This window comes from Myodes glareolus, chromosome 12, assembly GCF_982192425.1.
Source record: "Myodes glareolus chromosome 12, mMyoGla1.1, whole genome shotgun sequence".
NCBI classification, from domain to species: Eukaryota; Metazoa; Chordata; class Mammalia; order Rodentia; family Cricetidae; genus Myodes; species Myodes glareolus.
This window is the reverse complement of record NC_142037.1, coordinates 42,679,652-42,702,397: the sequence shown is the minus strand read 5'-3', so window position 1 is coordinate 42,702,397 and position 22,746 is coordinate 42,679,652. Positions and strand designations below refer to the sequence as shown.

The 22,746-nt window shown below is 43.1% G+C and overlaps 1 protein-coding gene across 4 annotated transcripts in view; it reads right to left on the bottom strand.

Annotated features, from left to right (window-relative positions):
• The window catches only part of Enox1 (ecto-NOX disulfide-thiol exchanger 1), a 554,924-nt gene that overhangs the window by 325,138 nt on the left and 207,040 nt on the right, over positions 1-22,746 (bottom strand). For all 4 annotated transcript variants that reach the window (XM_048422010.3, XM_087912247.1, XM_048422009.3 and 1 more), the window contains exon 3: positions 6,177-6,278. The gene's annotated coding sequence lies outside the window, so the exon portion shown is untranslated. The remainder of the gene's footprint in view (positions 1-6,176; positions 6,279-22,746) is intronic.

Sequence of the window (22,746 nt, the reverse complement as noted above, 5' to 3'; positions counted from 1 at the left end):
GGATCTGCAGGGTGAGGGAGCAACCCTGTGAATGGCAGATTGGTGGCAATTTGAAAATTCGCTAACTGACAAATGTATTTTTAGCTAGCCATTAAGTCCTGAGCACAGACAAGAATAGCAGCATACTCAGTGCTAATGTGTGGTAGGACTGGTCCTTGTGTTTAACCCCAAAGCTAGGAAAATAACTATGATTATTATCACTAGCTTCATCAGCATCTCCACTCCAAATCCCCACTTCATCAAAGGAGGAGTTTGGCCTCCACTATGATCAAAGACGTTTCATGCAAAAAATAGCCTGGGGACAGTGATCCATGACTTCCTGGATGACGTTTTATTTTTAACATAGCTGAATTTCCAGTTACTTTATATACACCGACTGTATAAGTGGATCTAGAGAAGGCTCTTGTACGTGTCTGTGTTCGAGCCTCTCAGGTGCCAATACAAATGGTATCTTGCCATAATAAAGCAGGTATAGCACTTCAGGTTTCAGGACCGTCATGGCGGCTTGAAACTCTAGTGACCATTTAGGATGCCCTGAAGTTTACAGTTACATCTTCCAGTTTCAGGAGAGACTAACACTGAGGCATGAGGGTCAGGTTTTAAGGCAAAATGTTGAATGTGATGCTCAAATCAGAGTCACCCAAATGGCACTAAGCACCCAGCTCCAGCTCTGGAGGGACTCAGACGATGCAAGGCATCAAGTCAGAGAGCCAAGTGTGCAATTCCTCGTGGGGCATTTCAAGAGTACTGCTTACACAAATTTCTTGCCTTATACACCAGGCTACACAAAGTTCACCTAATTCCTGAGATTGGATAAAAGGGACAAGCCCCACACACTCCCTCCCCATTCCCTCCTCCCCCCACTCTACTGAGGCAAGCAGATCTTCCTTCTGCTTCCAGTCAGAGCTCCTTCCTTTCCAGTCTCTCTCCTGAAGAGGCAGCTCCTGCCTCTCTCCCTACTCCCCACTTCTCCCTTCCCTTTCTCTGTTTCTATCTCCTGTTTCTCTCTCTCTCTCTCTGTGCTCTTCTCCCCTTCCACCTTTCCCTTTCCCGTTCATAGCCCACTAAATAAATACCCACTTTCTCAGCATGGCCTGCCTAATAGGTCTCTGTCTCTCACCCTGCTGCAGCTCCCTGCCTAGGACCAGCTGCCTTCATGGCCTGTCGTGATCTCATGCTGCCTTCGTGGCCTGCCGTGGTCTCGTGCTGCCTTCGTGGCCTGCCGTGGTCTCGTGCTGCCTTCGTGGCCTGTCGTGGTCTCATGCTCACTACCTACTGCTGCACTCGGGGACCTGCGGCATTTTATTTTTACCATAACAGCTGTCCCTGCATCTCCAAGTGGCTTGGTACAGCAGTTAGCCACCACAGAACATGAGAAGACAGAACTTCCAGGGTGTCATGTGACTGTCCCACCAGCACATGCTCAATGAGTACTGCCCTAACGCTTTTTCCTTAAAACCTTCTGACAGCGCTTTCTAGGATTCTTGTATACGGCCGAGAATTTGTGCTTTGTGTTGCCTTATGGGAGTTAATTACCTTGGTTCAATAAATCATTTGATATATAACAGCAGTAATTTAAACCATCGGTTTGTGCTATCCAGGCAAGGCTTTCATATCACAAAATATGGCTCTTGATGTTTTGTGAGTTAGATCATAAGTAATCCATAATGGTTAGAGAGTAGTCTCTTGCTGTAATTCTGCCATCAGGTAACAGCTCTGGAATCTCTGAATCACCATAGACAAATGTCTTAGCTGGGGTCTCTATTGTTGAGAAGAGACACCATGACCACTGCAGCTCTTACAAAGGAAAGCATTTCATTGTGGTGGCAGCTTATGGTTCCAGAAGCTCAGTACAGTACAGTATCATCACAGTGGTTAGGAGTAGGCAGTGGTGCGCAGGCGGACAAAGTGCTGGAGAATTTTACATTTTGATAGGCAGACAACAGGAAATGGTGTGCCTCACTGGGCAGGACTTAAACACATATATGGCCTTAAAGCCTGCTTCCACATTGACAGGCTTCCTTCAACAAGACCACATCTACTCCAACAAGGCTCCACCTTCTAACAGTGCCACTCCCTTTGGAAGGCATTTCTTTTCAAACCGCCACATTCAAAGGCTTTGTAGCCACACCATAATGCAAAAATGCATTCAGCCTCCATAGTTTATAACAGTCTCAAACTTAAGTAAAAGTCCAAAGTCTCTTCTGAGATTCATGCTATCTCTTAACTGTAATCTGTAAAATCAAAATCAAAAAGCAGATCACATACTTCCAACACAGAATGGCACAGGACATACATTACCATTCCAAAACGTAGGGAAAGGAACATAGCAAGGAAACACTGGACCAAAGACCTAACTCGGCATTTCCACGTCTAATGTCAAAGTGTTCTTCAGATCTCCAACTCCTTTCAGTTCTGTTGGCTGCAGCACACTTCTTTCTCTTGGGCTGGTTCCATTCCCTGTCAGCAGTTTTCCATGGCAGGTATCCCATGACTCTGGCATTTGCCAACATCTTGGGGTCTCCAAGGCTACCCAGGCTTCAACTTCTCAGCTTCATGCAATGGCCTCTTTAGGCTTCCATTCAGGGACTCTTCTGACACATGCCTGGCCTCAGTGGCTTTCCTTAGATCTGGAGGCAAACTGCATAGCCCCTTTCTTTGAGCCTTAACTCCAGAACCATGTGGCAGAAGCTGCCAAGCTTTGTTGCTTGCTAGGGCAAGAACATGGCCCCCACATCCAATTAGATTTTTACCAGCTTTCTGTCCTTCACTGCCTAAGCGTGGCCATGACTGTTCTGAAACTTGCTCTGTAGACCACCAGGTTGGCCTCAAACTCAGAGATCTGCCAGCCTCTGACTTCCCAGTCCTGGGATTAAAGGTATGTATTACCACACCCAGCTCTAAACTTTTCTTATTTCTTTTCTCAAACTGGAAACTTAGCTGGGTGGCATCTTGCCCTGGGGCCACCACTCCCTTTATTCCATTTCTTAATCTGTTTACCTCCTCGAACACAGGATTTAGCTCTCCTCCACTTCCTGGTGTCCTATTCTCAATCTGTACATTTTGTATGTTTATATACTCAGCTTGCTCCTTTTCATCACAAATCTTCATCAGAATTAATGCTGATAACCACAGGACAGAGTCTATATTAGGCTATCTTGTTATTTCCTCTGTCAATGAAATTAATCCAAAACTCTCTACTTTAGCCTCAGGCAGACTCTTCGGACAAGGGCAAAAAGTAGCCACATTCTTCACCAAACTCTCACAAGAATGATCTCTAGGCCACATATCCATATTCTTCTCCTCTGCAACCTCTTGAGGAAGGCCTCACAGTTCATGAAGTTCCACAGTTCACTCAGCACCACTGTCTTCCATGCCCCTACTAGCATGACCCATTAAGCAGGGCTTAGAGTATTCCACTGATTTCTTAACCCACATTCCCTAACTACAGATTATTCCAAACAAAAATCTGGTCAGGTCTATCACAGCAACACCCCACTCCCAGTACCGACTTTTGCCTTACTTAGGGTTTCTGTTGCTGTGATGAAACACTGTGACCACAGCAACTCTCATAAGGAAAACATGTAATTGGCATGGCTTGCTTACAGTTCAGCGGTTAAGTTCATTATCTTAATGGTGGAACATGGCGGTGTCCAGGCAGACATAGTGTTGGACAATTCTACATCTTGATAGGCAGCCAACAGGGAGTGGTTTGTCTCACTAGGTGTGACTTGAGCATCTATAAGACCTCAAAGCCCGCCTCCACCGTGACATATTTACTGCACACCTACTCCAACAAGACCACATCTCCTAATAGTGCCACTCCCTTTGGGGGCCATTTTCTTTTCACAAGAGAATTTTTATTTATTTTTTTCACTTATTATTAGTATATGTGTGCACGCATGATACATTTTGGGTAGGTGAGCCATGGTGAACACATGGAAGTCAAATACTCAAGAATTGGTTCTCTACTTTTGCCCTGCGGGAACCAGGAATCAAACCTAGGGTGCCAGGCTAAGTGGCAAGCACCTTTACTAACTGGGCCATCTCAGAGACTTTACTTGCAAGGTTTTAATAAAGGTATAGTTGGAGATCTTATCTCTTCAAGAAATGTTTTCTCAATCCTTGCTCTAACACTCACTCCTAACAGAACAGACTTAGCAGTGGACCACTGAGGAGACTGCAGAAAGAACTATTAAGCTAGGTTTGGGGGCTTATTTGTCTTCTCACAATTACAGCAATTATGAGGCAGCAAATCTGTTTCCTAACGGTCCAGATATCTCAAAGATATGATGCATTTTCATAGACCAAACCCACTTTTCTGTGGAACGTTATACTGCACTGTAGTCAAATGTGATAGTCAAGATTTAAGAGGCTGCAGTCCCTGATGGCTGCATTGGATGATCGAGGACCACAGAGCAGAAGGGTACTCAGCACCTTTCCAGAAATTCCAATTAGACCCAATGCCCCATGGCACAGTGGCTGCTCTAGACTGCTGAGGATTCCCTAAGCTGTCTTCTCCATGGCTACCTCCAGCGGAGCAGGGAAGCATGACCTGCACAGATGTCCCTGAGCCATAGCGTGAAGCCATTGACAGTTAAAGGGCATTCAGTAAGCTGGGGGCATTTCAATTCTACACACACACACACACACACACACACACACACACACACACACACTTAGAAAGCTGGGTTTTGGAAAATAAATTTATTCTGAGCCTCCTTACATTAGAGCATCTTGCTGACCTGTCTTACCATTCTATTCCCATCTTTGTTTCTACCCTATGCCCCGATGCCCAAATCTCAGTTTCCATCCTCTGTAGGACGGACCAAGTCCCCTCGCCTTGTCGCTCTGAGGGATTTCTGGTCTCTCACCAACCCTCTTTGCCGGTTCTGACTTAGGGCGGCGAATGCTGGAAAAGAAAAGGCTGAAGTATTTATTGACAGCCTCAACCTTGCTGAGGGAGACATCTCTGATGTCCTGAAGGGGGCATGCAAGGGAGGCCACAAGCTGATGCATTTTTGAAATTCGCAGCAGCCAGAGAAAAAGGCTCACCTCTAGTCTAGGAGATAAACAACTCATCATAACATATTTATTAGCCTGGAGGCTTTTACAGTATTCAAAGAGCCTTCTCTCTCGTCCTTTTGCCCTTATCCTTGCCCCTTCTCTTTCTCATTTACAGACTCCCATGGCCAGAAGAGACTTCGGGGGTTAAGGTTAAGTTCTGGCTGCCCTTTGCCCTCCTTCTGTCTTTAGCTCATCTCTGTAACTCCCTTCCCCCTCCCATTTACTGAAATTGTTATTGACTACAGGATGGGCCCAAGTAAGATCACGGCCACTTCTGGGAATAAATAGTATAAATAGTATAAGGATGATATAATACTTTCTGCCTAGGTCATGACTGGTCATAGCCTTCCAGTTATGTGTGGAAGGACCAACCCAAGCCTAAGACCTACCTGACCTCACACATGTCAATATTGAAATTCAATATTGACTCAATAAACCTCTCAAAAAGACTAGGGTTTCAGTGCTCTGCTAAGATAATGGATAAAGAAACCATACCTCAGCCAAATAAATAGCACACTTTGAAGACTTTCAACGTTAGAGGCACACCCTTCGTCAGGGAAGGAGAAACTTTATTATGAATTAGTTTAGGGATGTGATTTTTTGCCCTGATTTAATCATTCACCATCACCATTGCCCCCATCATCAAAATCATCAAAATCTAGGTATTTTGGGAATGCCTAGGAAGAGAAGTTAATTCTGGAGCCTATGATATTCTGTAGAGGGTAGAAAATGGCATTGGATGGTACTATAAATGGGGAGAGAGGGCAGTCACAGACAATCTAATGACACCACTGGTACTTACACATGGGTGCAAGGCACACCGGGCAGTAAGGAAGACAAAATGATGGCAATAGGACTGAATGTAAACAGCACTGTTTGGTTTAGGACTGGATAGTTCCTGCTGCAACAACCGTGCTGAACAGGGAAACAGAGCAGTCTATGCAATAACAACACGGGTACAGTGAATTCAGGGTCACCATTATTCTGACTCACACCCAGGAAGATGGGAGCAGGGAATCACAGTTCTTAAGGCAGCCTGGGCTAGACCCTTGGCTGCCCCCAGAGAGGTCAGAAAGTAAAGTTCTTGTCTCCACAGCTGGAATACTCACCACTTGTTAGGAACCAGCTCACTTCCGGTGTCTGGCCCCCTTTTGATCTCCCTTTTGGGACTCAGTCCTGCTTTGGCTTCTCGTTTTGCAAGCTGTTAGTTCCTGCAAATAATGAGAAGTAGGGGGGTTTAAAGACATTCGGGGCAATGAACAATCAGAAGGTACAATTATGAGAAAGACTTGGTGATTGTAACTTAAGGCAGACATGTAGGTTTGCTGTTGACTTTGTTTCTCATTCTAGACCTGGCACACTTAGAGAAAGCACGCAGTACCTGTCCAAGTGTGCAAATGTCACTTGAACGGGAGGGGCACAGAAGTAATTGCACACGGGCCCTACTATTGAAACATTCCTGCATTTTCCAAAGAGGTCTCACGATTACCTTTGTGACTCCTGTAAGATTTTTCACCTCTCTGAAAATGTACATAGGATGCAAAGAGTCCACTTGATCAGAGGGGACACACGTACAAATAGGGGGCACTGTTACTCACTTAACAGTATTCAGGGCTGTAAGCTTCATAGAAGTGACCTTAATGCCACTAGAAATACTTTTTATTTGATTTTATTTTTTAATTTTTAAGTTTTTCTTATGTACATTGGTATTCTGCCTGCATGTGTATCTATGTGAGGGTGCCTGATCTCCTGGAACTGGACTCACAGACAGTTGTGAGCTGCCATGTAGGTGCTGGGACCAGAACCTGGGTCCTCCGGAAGGACATCCAGAGTTCTTAACCACTGAGGCATTTCTCCAGTCCCAGGAAATGCTTTTTGAAAGAGTGGATCCTCTCTAGTTCTGTACAATTTACTAAGTCATTTTGCAGATATTATCATCTTTGATTTATATAATGGTTTTTGTATCTCTAGTTTTAAAATAAAGAAATTGGTGCCCCCCCAAACATGTGGAATTGGTTACAAAAGCAAGCTGAAAATCAGATGATATATATATATTTACATAATATATTTACATAATATATACTTACCTTTAATATATATTTATGTTATATAATATAAATAACACATATATTTATATAATAATTACATATTATAATTAATATGATTATAATATAATAATTATAACATCGTATATGATATATTATAGATATTAATGGTAAATATATATTAAATTATATATAATTGTGTGTGTTTGTGTGATATGCATATGATGATATGTATTATGTGTGCAATGTGCCAGTATGCATGGGGGCACATGTAAAACTCAGAGAACAACTTTAGAAGTTAATTTTCTCCTCCCACCTATTCATGAATCCCAAGGACTGACCTCAGGCCATCAGGGCCTCCCCTGCTGAGCTATCTCCCAGACCCTGAACCAGGCTTCCTAGCTCCTCAATCCATGTAGCACTTTGCCTGCTTTCAGAACCAAGCCCACTATACCTTAGGCAAGAATTACTACCTTTCAAGTCATTTTCTAGATACAAAGGAGCTTTACATGCAATAAATGGCTCTTCCTTGTATCTTTATAGGATCTGCCTGCGACTTAAATGGTATTGATGATACCATTCATATCCTGAGATAATAAAGTCTACAAAACAAATCTTGGACCTGAAAAAAATAGGTCAAAGGTTAGGAGCACTTAATGGTATTGCAGAGGATGGGGTGGGGAAGGGGTAAATTCCTAACACCCATATGGCTGTTTGCAACTCCCTGTATCTCCAGTTCTAAGGGATCTGACAGCCACTTCTGGATTCCACAAGATCCTACATCCATGCAAACAGCACACATACATAACTCAGGAAGGTGTGTGCTTACACACACACACACACACACACACACACACACACACACACACACACACACAATAAAGAAAATCCAAAAAAGAACAAATATGAAATAGGCTCAGAACCTGCTAATATCCAAAAGCTTTCATAAGTTAAAAAAAATAAAAAAATGAACAACAACAGAAAATAAAAATGAAAACAGTACTCTGAGGAAAAGCATGTTAGCCAAGCGCGTCTCTGGCTGAGCCCTCAGAGTCACAGGAGAGAACCGCCTCCTGGAGCATGTGTGCTCTCAACCATGTGTCTTCTCAGCCTCGCTTTCTGTGGACCAAACTTTGCTAGTTTCACAAGACTATGTGGGACTTCTTGCTATTATGTGAAACATTCCACTTAGACATGTTGACTTCACTAATTAGTCTATAAATACTTGACTTTTCCCCACTGCTTTGGTGAGAGAGATAATTACTGAGGAAAGGCCAAAGCATTTATGGTCAATCAGATGAGGAGAAAGGGAATATGGTCTTTTAGGCGAGGAAAATGTAAAACATTGTGAGGCCAGGCAGAAGCTATTAGCAGGATCAATATCTCAACTGGTACCTTAATAAATCATCGCATCAAAGCCTTGACACAGGATGGAGAAAACCCCAGTCTGTCTCCCCTACAAGCCACTAAATTGGAAAATAAAACTCCATTTAAATTACAAAGACCTTATTGGTATACACGGAATATGACAAGTTCCCAACGCGGCCTCTGGATTCCGGGTGTAAAGAGCACTGAATCATCAGCCAGGGAAGAAAAGCAGAAAGACAAAGAGTGCAGCCCTTCTCCAGGCTGCACTTTCTAATTTGCAACTAGTAAATATGTATGAATCTGCTCCACTGCAGCTATGGATGACATACTGCTTTCCAGAGATGGCAGAGAGCAGGGAAATCAAAGCAGAGGATGGTTCCGAGTCACAGCCAGCTTCCCCTCCCAGTTAATAGTTCTCAATCTTTCTACCACCCTCCACTTACGTTTCCTAAATTACCATCCTTTGGGTACCATTTCCTAAAACGAAAAGCACTTCAATATCAATAGATGCTCACCGTATGGCACACAGCATCCCAAGGTGAGTTCTCACTGTATCACGAGAGGTGAACAACAGTAAATGTCTCTACCCCCTTAATCATTCCTATGTCTTTGATGGTCCCAGGAAAATATGCAAACAACTAAAAGAAGTTTCTAGGTGCCAGGCGGTGGTGGTGCACGCCTTTAATCCCAGCGAGCACTCAGGAGGCAGACACAGGTGGATCTCTGTGAGTTAAAGGTCAGCCTGGTCTACAACAGCTAGCTCCAGGCGAGGTTCCAAGGCTACAGAGAAACCCTGTCTTTAGGAAACCACACACACACACACACACACACACACACACACACACACACACACACAAACATTACAAAAATAAAAATAAATAAACAAACAAACATAAAAGAAGTTTGTAGGCTTGCCAGTCCAGTTTGTTTTCTGACCTCAAGATAATTTGTCTTTTCTCACATGTAGCACAAAACAAAGACCCATTTGGCAGAGAATGCTACCATAGAAACCAGACAGTCCCTTGGGGTGTTGTATTTCCTCACATATTGGGATGGCATGGGAGGAGACAGACAATATTTTCACTCACTTTGGCTTCTCACTTGTGGTGTTTAATTAAAATAGTTTTTCTTGGGAGTTCAACTTCCTGTGGACCTCTCCAATGGCCGGAAGTGAAAGCTAAGAAGAGCTCATGTCTTATGGCGTGTTTAGAAGACTCACAGCTGGGAGATCAACAGAAGAACACCAAGCTCCCTAGCAACTCACAATGTTCATTTGTGATTAATTAAGACTTTTTCAGTTGAACAAATAATCTCAAGAACTTAAATGTTAGACAGGATTGATGATAATTTTGAAAGGGTCCTGAAGTTTCTAATCTCAAAAGGCTTGACACCCTGGAGGAAGGCATACACACGTAAAAAGTTAACTAGCTGAAGATTTGGCCTATGATATAAAAAGGTGACTATCAGAAGTGTCATATATGCTTGTGTGTCAACAGGGGGACATGGTAGATTTACAAAAGACATCTCTATTACAAGGCTGTCGGGGAAGGGCTCTTAGGAGAAGCAAAGGACCTGGCTGGGACCTGAAGAAATGAGGGAAGGAAAGGACTCACACTCCAATTAGTACAAGAAGCCTGACGGAAGTCATGTGGAGGCACATGGCCCCAGTAAGAGAGAAAATGAGGAGAGGGTCCACAAAAGCCAGGGCAATGGCTGGACTGCCTGAGTCTCAAGTCTCAGACCTCTTCTTTAGGATGGAAGAAACATGGAAAGTCAGATGAAAGTTTCTTCCATGGCCAAGTTCCGGAACATGCAGTGGAATCAAATGAGCATTTCACTTGGGACCAAGAGATGATTGGGGGGTGGGGGGGGATGTGCTTCCACGAACAAATCTTCGACACACAGAAAGTCTGCTTATCACAGAAGAGCAAGAAGCAAGCCACAGATTCGGGGAAGGAATAGCAGAAAGATAGTTGTTTGGGAAAACATTCCCTAGCAAGAGCAAGAATGACTGACTACATGAGACAGGATCTCTTGTGCGAAGAGCAAACAAGTAGGGATGGGTACTCGGTACGAGACACGGTGTCCAGCCCTCCTCATCCATCACTGGCAAAGGCAGCATCCTAAGTCACTTTATAGCCAAGCTCCTGCCAACTTCAGCAGCCTGGGCTGAAAGCAGAAAACTTGTCTTGTGGCTGGAGGTGGAAAACCAAGATTGGTGGGAAGGACATCAGTCAAGAGGCCAAGACCGCTGGACCTAAACCAGCTGTCAATGATCATCATTGACATTCACACTCTCCCACATAATAAATCCCGGGGACACTGAGGCATGATGCCCCACTACAGTGCATCACGATACAATAAGCTGGAGGTGGTGGGGAAAAGTCCCTTACATGAAAAGGGCACATGAGCCATGCTGCTTGGAGGGTTGTGTCTGTGGTCCATCCTGAGCGCTAGGAAGCCAGCCTGGGGCTGAACTGCCCAGAAGGTCACTCACAGGACCATTAAACATCTTTGCCAGGTGACCAGCTCAGTATGCAGCTTGTCCTGACACTATCCTCCATTAGAACCTTTGACAATTGTGAGGCTTTCGCTGCAAAGGCCACCATCCAACGCACTGATGCCAGCATTTGATGGGCCAGGAGAATTCGGCGGTCGCCGGGCTCAACTATTCCTCTGGGTGTCCTTGTTCAAGCAGCAGTTAATTGGAAAACCATTAGCAGGCTGCTCACTTCCTTGAGGCATAGCAAGGCTGGACCAGCGACTGGGCCCCGTGCTTGGAAGGAGCCAGGCTGTTTCTGGAATGGATCTGGTGTCAGGGACTGCTTAGTGCTTTGCTGTCAGGCCAGCATGAATCAGCCACTCACTCTCTGTTCCTGCAGACTTGTCTCTGCTTAGTTCTGCCTCTGCGACAGGGAGACACTTTAACTTTAACTGACATGAATGAAACCATTCATTGTTTTGTTCTTCATACTCGCATTTACAGGAGAATCAAATTAATGATTATAGCACAATTTAGACAGGAGATCAACAAAGGGTACAGGGATTAAAGACAGGTATATTTTTATATGAAAGCTCTTAGTTTTGAATTTAAGCTAGCAGACTTCTTTTGAGTACCCAGTAAACAGGTCTTTGGGACTGTCATTCCTATGTGATAAAGAGTTTTGTTTTTGTTTTCTTTCCTTTTTTATCATTTATATTCTGCCTCACACTCCCTCTTGCAGAGGGCGAAGTGCAAAGAACTTTAGAAAACACTTCTTTCTGACATTTGCCCCTCTTCTCTGAACACGCACTTGACTTCTACAAGGTGCCACACACAGGGTAAAAATCTAATGCAATTGATGTTCCCAGCTTACTGCACTTCCCTCTCAGCTAAATCGGGCAAACTCAGTCCCATGTGGTCTACAGAATGCGGCAGGGCCAGAACAAGGGGACAGTCAGTAGCACTCAGTGAGACATGCCCTCTGACCCGTTGGCCCCTCAAATGTGCAAAGGACACAGGTCTCAAAAGAGCCCCTCCAAATACCAGCATTCTTATTTAAACGTACCCCCCACAACCTATCCCTCCCCCCACTGCAAGATTTTATTTTATTTTATTTCATTTTATTTTATTTTATTTTATTTTTGGTGCTCAGTCTCTCCTAGGAGAGAATTCATATTCTGGCTACTTCCCCTTAGCACTGGGAGCCAGCATCCCACACACAGCTCTACTTCATGCAGAGCGTGGATGACATATGCTACCCACAGGAAAGTCAAACTCAGGGAGGGGTCACAAGTTTGCCTCTCAGGCAGGATCGCCAACCAATGGAAATAAGTACTTACTAACTATGTGGCTTCTGCTGTTTTTGAGGTACCTGTCAATTCCCCCACTCTTAGGTAACTAACAAGACAGCAGGGATCCTAGTTGCAGAGAACTTGTGGGTTTGCACACACACACACACACACACACACACACACACACACACACACACACACGCCACATCCCCACCTGAGTGAGCTGCCAGGGGTAAAAGAGTAGAAAAATAAGCCACACCAGCCTGGTGGAGCCACACGGGAGGGAGACTCCAGTGTGCAGGAGCCTAGCAAAAACAGACCCTTATAGATTTTAACCAAAAAATTTTATTTCTAATAGGAATTAAAACATTCTATGAGTAGGGACCACATGGAAAACTAGAATTAATGCTAACTAACTTTTTAGAAATACTAACAAAAAATCTCCTTTGTAAGTGTTTCGTGCATACCCTAGTACTTTTCTTGGAAGCATTATATGACAGAACCAAACCTTCAATTAATTAAAAAGAAAAAGCCAAGAAATGCCAGTTCCATGCCCACCAGTTCCACTGTCTAAATAATCAGCATAAACAACATTCTGCTCAGCCTTGTACATACCAGCATATATAAATGCATACTTTGGAGTGTGTGGACCTGTTGGTACCTGTTTAAGCTATTTCGAAGCATTCATATTCCATTTAAATATGCTTATATTGCATAAAATATTTCTTGACTGTTGCTCTTTATGATTGGCATAAACCAACTTGTTTTACTTAAGGCTGTTGAGTTTCGATATGAACTGTCTCCACCAGACACTAGTCTTGAAGGTTTGACTGGCAGACGATGGGCTTTGGGCAAACGTCTACACGCTGAGCGCAGTGATTTACCCAATGGATTGACCCCTGTATGGACTGAGATGGTGGTATTATCAGGAGGCAGTAGAGCTGAAGGAAGTAGGTCCCTGACGGGCATACTCTGCAAAGTTATACCTTGACCCCTGACCTTTCTCTTGTCTCTGCTTCTCAAATGCCATGAAGTGAACATCTCTGCTTCTCCACCGCATGCTCCATGCTCCACCATGAAGATCTCCCTCATCACAGGCCCACAGCGATGGGTCCAAGCAACCATCAACTGGAACCTCCAAAACCGTGAGTCAAAAGAAATCATTCTTCCTTCTAAAATGTTTCTTAGATCTGTATCATAGCAGGGAAAGACTCACTAATACAATGTTATATCACACCATGCTGAACAGTTAGTATCCTCTGTATTCCCGCTGGTATACCTTCAGATTTCTTCCAACTCTTGACTATTACATAAAAAAGCCTGTAAAATGTTTTAGTGTGGTTATAACTATATAGCTGGGATAAAGGCAACTAAAGGGCCTTCAAAAGCATTTTCCCAATCTGCATTCCTTCCCACAATGTGGCAGATTAGTATTCTGTGGTGGCACCCAAAGTTTCAGATTTATTTATTTCTATTTTATGTGTACTAGTGTTTTGCCTGAAAGTATGTGTAACCACCAGATAAGTGCAGTGCCTGTGAAGGCCAGAAGAGGGCGTTACATCCATTACAAGGGAAGCTACAGGGGGTTGGGAGTCATCTGGGTGCTGGCGATGGAACCCAGAAACTCCACAGGAGCAGCCGCGGGCTGAGCTATCTTCCAACCCCTCACTAACAGTTTAACTGTCACCAGGTGACAACTGAAAATACCGCCTTTTAAATTTCGATTTTATTTCCATCATTAATAAGGCAATTTGTCAGATACTAGCTTTTCCTTTGAAGTGTATATTCCTAGTCTTATTTTCTTCTGAAGAGCTGATGGATCTTATCAGTTGATACTTTTAAGTTCCCTTTTAAAGAAATCAGCCCGTCATATGTCACAGGTACGACAAAGTGTTTTTCTTAATTTCCATGTGACTACAGCTTCAGTTTGGGTAGGAGCGGGATAGCCTTCTAGACTTAAAGGCATTTTATTTGTGATAATATGCGTTTGTATTCATTGCATGGGTGTTCAGTGCTTGCATGTGGCTATACATGCATAAGGGTGAATACCCATGGACACAAACTGAGATCAAAGGAAGAGATGTGATATTCTGCTCTGTAACAGGCTACCTTATTTCTGTGAGACAGGGCTTCTTAGAGTAACTGGAGCAAGCTGATGGTGACCAGCAGGCTGCAGAGAATCTCCTGTCTCTGCCCTCTACAATGCTGGAACTGTAAGTGTGTGTTCATACCCAGCTTTTTATGTGGATGCAAACCCATGTCATCATGCTTGTACAAGAGGTGCTCTTACCTACTGAGATGATGTGGGATTCCCCTCTGTACACTGTGAATACCACTGGTTAATACAGAAACTGGCTTGGCCTGATAGGGTAGAACAGAGCTAGGCAGGGAAAACTAAACTGAATGCTGGGAGAAAGAAGGGAGGAGTCAGGGAGATGCCATGGAGTTGTCTCTGGAGACAGATACACTGAAACCTTGCTGGTAGGCCACAAACCTCGTGGTAAAATATAAAATAATGGAAATGGGGTAAATTAAGAAGTAAAATCTAGACAATAAGAAGTTGGAGCTAATAGGCCAAGAAGTAATTTAATAAATATAGTTTCTGTGTGGTTATTTTGGGGCTGAGCACCCGGGAACTAACAAGGGGCCTCTTACAGCACTGAGATGCTCCTTGAGCCCCTGAAAGGTATTTTAAACAATGCATCACTTACTATAAAAATATTAGCTTGATCCCAACCAGGATATGCTCTGACTAGGTATTATGTTTGTCTTAGGCACCAAGGTTGCCAGAACTCAGTAGTGAAATTCCACTAAGTTGTAGACAGTCACTGTACACTCTGAACAGCAGCCCCTCGCTCCCTGACAGCCACTTAGTGCAGTCAGAAGCAAAGTCCTTGTATCTGCAAGTCACTTAAGAGTCCCTCAGCCGTATCTTCTTTTTATTTATTTTGTTGCTTCCCTACCAAGCATGTAACCAAAGGGCAGATCTAGAAATTACTGTTTTATTATAAGAGAGTCCAGGAAGGGCCTGGGATTACCTTTGCATCTTCACAAGTGATGAGCCAGGCTTTCTCCTTCAGGGTTCAGTGTGCCAGCCCTGTCACCTACTGGGCTGTGCTCTGTGTGGGACATGTGGGACACTCCTCACATTTGCCACTAGCAGGCAAAGAATGCGAGGGAACCAGCCAGGCAGCCAGGAACTCTCCTTCTCTGTGTGTGAGAGCCCGTGAGAAGTGTAGCAGGTCCTACAGACAGGCTGCGAGTTCCAGACTCTGACTCTCTAATTGGGTAAGTGCTACTGCTGTGGCCTCACAGTCGCCATCCACAGGATGCGGACAGGTACAGGTGACAGAGAAATGCAAGCAGCAACATGGCAGGTCTGCTGTAGGTGACAGAAGTTATACAGAGGGGTCCCTGAGAAGCACGTGAGAGTTTCTACTAAATGTAGTCTATTAGAACACTAATCACAAACAAAAACACCACGACTAAGAGTGTGATGGTGTCTAACAGGCTTTAAGACAGACATGGACATACTACAAGCCAAGGAAATGGGCCCTAAAGAGGCAGTCAAGAAATACAGGAAGATGGGTTGACAGGACCTGAATTAAGAGGTTTTAAATAAACAAAAAGTGGTATGCCTTTAAGAACAGAAGAAATGGCCAGGTGGTGGTGGCACACACCTTATCTCAGCTTCTTGGAGGCAGAGGCAGACACGTCTCTGTGAGTTCAAGGCCAGCCTGGTCTACAAGAGTTAGTTCCAGGACAGGCTCCAAAGCTACAGAGAAACGCTATCTCAAAAATAAATAAAATCAATAAATAAATTTAAAATAAAATAAAATAAAAAGACAGAAGAACCTCAACAGAAACACTGCCTGACCTCTGAGCTTCTCTGAGTGCCTCTGGACAGAAGGAGTCTTCCTGCGAAGTACAGATGGCCAAGAAGTTAACCTCCCAGAGGTGTTCTGTTTGTTTAAATAAGACGATGTTTACTTATTCTTGCCTCTCTGCTAGGAAAAGGAATCAGCTGCTATCAGAACAGCTCATCCTGAATTTATAAAGGAATGCTGTTCCCTGAAGTTTATCAGAGGAATATCTGAGAAGCCTGCCCCACAGAAACACTGCTGCACAGGCTGGAGACCCCACGGGCTGGTCACTGCAGCCCATCACCACACCAGCAAGTGGTCCTGATGCTGTTACAGATTGTGGGTTTCTCAGTTGCGGCCCAGGAACGTTACCACCAGCTCTGCTACAAGGGAGTGGTAGGCGAATGCCTCCAACTTAGCATGGCCAAGAGGAGTGGAGGAATCGATGGGGCATGCCATAGCGCTCTGAACATGGGAGTAGATGGCTTTAGTGGGAGCTGGTAAGAAAGCAGGGGTGGTCATTGTGCCAGGGTGGAAGATTTCTTTGAGAAGACCCCTAATAGAGAGTAACACAAGAGCAGGAGGCTGAGGCTGGAGAGGGGATAAAGGGGAAGTCAGCCAGGCTGGAGCAGAATGAGGAGAAGATAAAGGCAGCCCTGGCAAAAAGCATCCCAGCGTTAATAGTGAGCCCTTCTTGCTACATGTTACGTGAGGTATGACCATTCCCCAGCTTTGGGACAAAAGAAGAGGCTTTGCCTTCAGAGGCTCTGTGGCCTGGGGCACTCTCTCTGCAGGACCCACAGGGCCTGAGGATGCCAGCACTCACTGGAAAGAAAGTGAAAGGGTTCCATACAGAAAGAGTCACTAGTGGCTCCTACCTTTAGCACCAGCAAGGAGAGCTCTCTGGGAACTGGGACTGAGAAATTTCCACCCTTGTGAACAGAGTTTTATTGTTAAGGGGTGTGGGAGGCGGGCAGAGGTAACTTGCTTTTGGTTTACTTACCTTGCTTGAATTTTCAAGTTGGTAAAATGGACAAAATCACTTGGGACAAAAGCAAATTAAAGAGTGAGATTTTGGCAAACCAAAACCACGGGAGCCAAGGCAGTGACTGGAACTTCACCTACCTTCCTAGATTGATATTTAATACGTGGACAACAACCTCAATAAAGGACCTCTGTGATCTCTCCAAAAATAAAACCACTGGTGGACAGAAAATGACTCTCAACTTTTACAGCAGGTTTTTTTTTCTATCTCATTGGTTGATCTACTTTTAAAATGTTTGTAACTACCAAGCATATTATAGTAGCAAGTATCATATGACTGGTGGCCACTGTGATTAGGAAATTTAAGAACTGCCTGTTTTCATGAGCCAAGTTGCAATGGCACATTTTGCTCCTAAAATTACTTTCTGATACAAATGATGAATGTAAATAAGTTGCTCCAAGGATGTCAACATCTACGTGTTTCCCCCAATCGCTGCTTATTACCATGAATTAAAATGCCAGCTGGTATTTGACAACAGATTGTTTTAAAAACTTTTTTAAAATAATAAATTCAACTTTCCTATGAAGTCCTATTGCTTCCTCTTTTTAAAAAGATTTTATTTTCATTTTTACTATGTGTATGTACCTGTGAGTACAGCTGTCCACAGAGGGGAGCATCAATACACCCGAGACTGGAGTTACAGGCCATTGTCAACTGTCCCGTGGGTGCTGGGAACTGAACCTGGGTCCTCTGTAAGAACAGTACATGCCCATAAACAATGAGAGACCTCTCCAGCTGCTTGCTATGCGCTTTCTCAAAAAGGCTGAAAGTTTCACAGTTACAAAGAATACAATTCTACTTCTGACAAATTCTAAGTGTTCTTAAGATTTCAAATTAGCATTTTTTAAAAATAACACCCCAGTGAAGAGGTGAATGAATTCTGTAGTTACTTAAACACATGAGTTTTATTCTACTTGAACTTCAAGAAAGATGAACACCATGGATAAATAAACATATTATTTACGATTTTAGAATATACAAATTCATATTCTCAATGTCAAATGTTATGTCTATCTTCTGTTAGGATGTAACTGAAAAAAAAAATAGTCCTTGTAGCTGAAGCAACACAAAGATAACACTGGATATTTAGGGAACAAATTAGTATTTCTGAAGGAAAACAAGCAAGGCTAGAACTTCAGAACTGAGCCATCTGGACTAGTATCAGCGGAGAGGAGAACACTTAGAATCTTTTTCCTCCACTCTCAGAAGACAGGTACAGGCTGCTAATGTGGATGCTGAATGCTTCCCGAAAGCCCACGCGGGAAAGCCTGTAGTCCCAGGCTGGAAGAGAGCTGGAAGAAGCCACAAGAGGTGGGACCCTGCGGAAGGGTTAGATCCCTGGGGACATGTTCTTATTTTTTCCTTGTTTGTTTCCCTGGCTCCAGATGTGAGACTGTGGTACCTTCTACTTCTGCCATACCACAGGGGCCAACAACAGATCCAACAAGACGAGAATAAAATCTCCAAAACTGTGGTCCAAAAGAAGCATCTTCTTTTCCCTCGACAGGTTAGTTTGTCTCACGCACGTCATTATCAGGATGGAATGCTAACAAGTTCAATAATTTGCTGAAGTGTGCCTACAGTTTACATGAGGGGAGTTTAAATGTTCTTGTTTATACAGAGGGATTTGCAAAGTATAAACTCCCGTGAAACGAAAGGACGGGCCATTATTATTTTTGGAGTTAAGTTATTTGGAATTCCTGTGGCCTCACCTCTACCTATTATGTTTCCAGTGACCTTGTCCAGACTATCTAAAATACAAACGAGCAGAACAACATCCTCTTCCAGAAAGCAGACACGGCCAAGCAAAAGTGTTGCTCTATCCAAGACAGCAATTTGTCTATTTGTAACTTGAACAACGCGCCTCCATGCCAACTGTGGATTGGGTTCTCCAAGAAAATTCAAAACTCATATAGACAAAGGGGAGAAAGTACAAGTGAGGACTCCTAACACCTCAGTGCCTGGAGGCCTGGAGGGGAAACATGCAAGCAAATCTCCCCATAGGGTGTCAGAGAGTCCTCACTGCACTTAGAAGGTCACCCGCGTGACACATTTTAATAGGATGACAGCATTCATTTCTCTGTTTCTCCAATTCCAGGGACACTTGCTTTCTAAGTGTTGTACCAATGAGGAAACTCCCTCAGCGCATGTGTGTGTGTGTGTGTGTGTGTCCCTGTAAGTGCGGCTGTGCCAGGTGCTTGTGTGGAGGTCAGAATGCAATCCATGAAAGGTTCCTCTCAACTTTCATCTTGTTTACAACAGGGTCTCTTTGTTGGTGCCCACTGCACACCCTGGGCCAGCTCCCTTCCAGCTGTGGTGTCAGGGATGTGACCACCTCAGCCAGCTTTACTGTGCTGTGGGGATTCTCAGCCATTTCTCAAGCACACAAGGTAAGCACTTTCTCAGTGAGCCATCTCCCTGGCCCAGCGTTCCTTTTTAAAACCTCATTTTCCCTCTAATATTGTTTTTAAAATAATGTGATATTCAGCCCAATGAGTTCTATCATTCTCCTTTTATCTAGCCATTTTAGCATGCTTTTAAATATTTAATGTTTTAAAATGAACAAAATTGTATCCAATAAACTCCTTGCCTAAAGCGCTTTGTTGAAAATTTTTAATTACTTGAAATGATTAATGTAATGCTCAGAGATCATTTTACCTCTGCTTAGCTGTGCCCTAGTAATTAATTAATTAATCTTACAGAAAGGAGGAGCATGAGAGTCGTGAATGATCAAAATTTTAAAACAGGAACTGAAGAGCAAAGAAGACCACTCCTGAGGAAGGAGTCACTGCCCCTCCCCACAGCTCACAAGGAGGAGAAACAGCATTTCAAAAGTAGATTTGTAAATCATGATAACAAGAGTCGGGGGTTGATTATGTAACTTCCCACATTTTTGTATGTAAAACCCAAAGTTTGATATTTATGGAATCGCACAATGCCTTTTCCAGGTTTCTTGTTTACAATAAACTTTATGGCAGAATATTTCAATTTATGAATTCCAGCCAGGCTTCTCTCTAATGAGAATACAGCCTGTTTGGGTTTTAAAGCATCCTGACATTTAAAGATGTTTACTTTGGGCCACTAAAAACCACAGAAATGTTCCCCTGCTATAAAAATTTTGATCTATTATACTTGAAAAACATAATACGAAAAATCCCTAGGCAATGAATCTTCCTTTGTGGTAAAACAACACTCTTTTCTCACTTCTCTGACAAGTGGCAGTGTTATTTACAAAGCTGACTTAGATAGGATGGCACATAAATATAGCCACATATTTTGGTCAAAGCTGTCAAATAAATGTTTTACCTTGAAAGGCTAATTCAAAAGCCATTTTCCCTTCCCGTGGTGTACATGGTGCCTTCTAGAATAAACACAGGCCCAGGACACATACACAACCGATGGAGAATGATCCTGGCTTAAAATTGTAGCTATGCTAAAGAAGTTAATCAGCAACCACGCCAGGGTGTTCCCACAAGAAAGTCAGAGACCCCTCTTGATCATTCCAGTCACTAATTGGGAGAAAATCAGACTACAACCAAACCAGTGTGCCAGTCTGTCAACCTCTGCTCAGAAACATTTTCTTAGATGGGCTAACTCCACTTAAACTTCAAAGGGTCAAAGCAGATTACAAGTTGATGAAGAAGAATAGCAGAACGAATGCCAAGCTCCTGAAACGCTGTGCCCCTGACAGAGACACCAACTCCACACTTGGCCATCCTTCCAACCCAAAGGGGTCCTAACCTCCAGTGTCATAGCTTTCTCCATCTGCTGCAAGTCAAGTTCCTGCACTGGCTTCTGATCATTATATCATTAGTATCTTCATAACTACAGCCATCGAGTTTTAAAAACTCATTCTATTGATAAGACTAAACCCATTTCATTCAAAAGTCAATTTGTGTCCCCTTGGGCTTGCTATCCACAGGTCTGACTTAAGAATGACAAGGCTAGACATGGCAAACAATCCAAGGTGGTGATTTTTCTAATGTCTATAACCTACAAGAATAAGCCTGTCAAATCCTCTGTGCTTATAGCATGGGTAGATAGTAAACACTTATATTTCAGAAAACCATTGAATAAATTGTGCTATGCCATAAAATGAAGCTTTAAGAAACAGTAATGGACACAGAAGAGTTCCGTGTCCTTAAACATGAGTGCGTTCCTTCTATAATCCACCCACCACTTACATCTAAAGCACCCTAATGGCCTGTTAATAGGTTGCCCCTCCAAGTCCACCTTCCCTCTTTCTAGTTCTCACAGCTGTTCAAAAAGTCTTTCTGTAATCACTGTTAGCTCATATAGGCCCTTTCAGATCCTTACTTCCTTAATCTAATTAGGATCTCCTTGAACATATAAAAACAACCATAGCACGTACAAGAAGGAAATGATAGAAGAAAATTTCCCAAATATAGGGAAAGAAATGGACATCCAAATACACATGACTAGAAAAGAACCTCTCCATGACCTATCATAGGCTAAACATTAAAAAATAAATTCAATGAAAAGAAAAAATAAAAAGAAACAATACTCAAAACCACATGGGAAAAATACCAATTCACCTATAAGAGAAATTCATTACAATATAATAAGATCTCTCATAACTGTAAGAGTCAGGAAATTATGGAATAATATACTTCAAGCTCTGTCAACAGAGATTATTATGCCCAGAAGAGTAATCTCTTAAAATTAAGAATAAAATTATTAAGAAACAAGCACAAATAAGGTCTATTTATAAAAGCCAAGGCAGCACTGAAAAGGTATTTAAAGAGATACTATACACAGAGAAGGAAAGATGGTTCCACATACCAGACAATAAGAAAGTCTACATGTTTAAAGAAATAGGTGGGTAGAGGAGCCTTGTGAAGAAATCCATAATTTCCAATCCAGTAAATCCCTAATACTAAAAGGGAAAGAAGAAAAATAGCTGCCAATAATCCAAATAATAGGCCAACTAGTTTATAATTATGTGGACTTCTATGTGTTTATTTGGGACTGAATGGCTGCTGGACCAGGCAGGACAGGAAGTACTGTTAACAAATGGCACCAGCATAGACAACTAAATCCACTTAAAACATCAGAGAGTTTGGGAAGGAATTCTAAACACAAAAGAACAGAGTCGAACATGGCTTCTTGGTAGCAGCATTTTCTCGGGTGGGCTCTGTTCACTAGAGGCAAACATGCCTCATGTAAGAGAGGTATCCTGACTCGGCTTTAACTATAAAAACCTTGCAGCTGTTTCCAGACCACCCACCAGCAAACACTTAAATGGTGTTTATGAATAGCTGACAGCCTGCTTCTTGGTGGTGGCAGGGACCTTGAAACTCCACAGATAGAGTTGTGGCAATAAACACTGTTTCTGCCAGTACCTCTCCACGAAGCTAGACTCTCAGAAAGCTAAGGAATGGGATGGATCCAGCTGTCAAAGTCACGGCTTTAATCCTAGCCATATCACTTAGCAAATTAGAGACTCATGTGGTCAGAAAAAGAGAGATATATAGTAAAGATAGATTCAAATGAAAAAAACCTCTAAATGGTTTAGAGTGTGTTTAAAAATATATGTAGGCTTGGGAGAAAAAAGAAAAAGGAT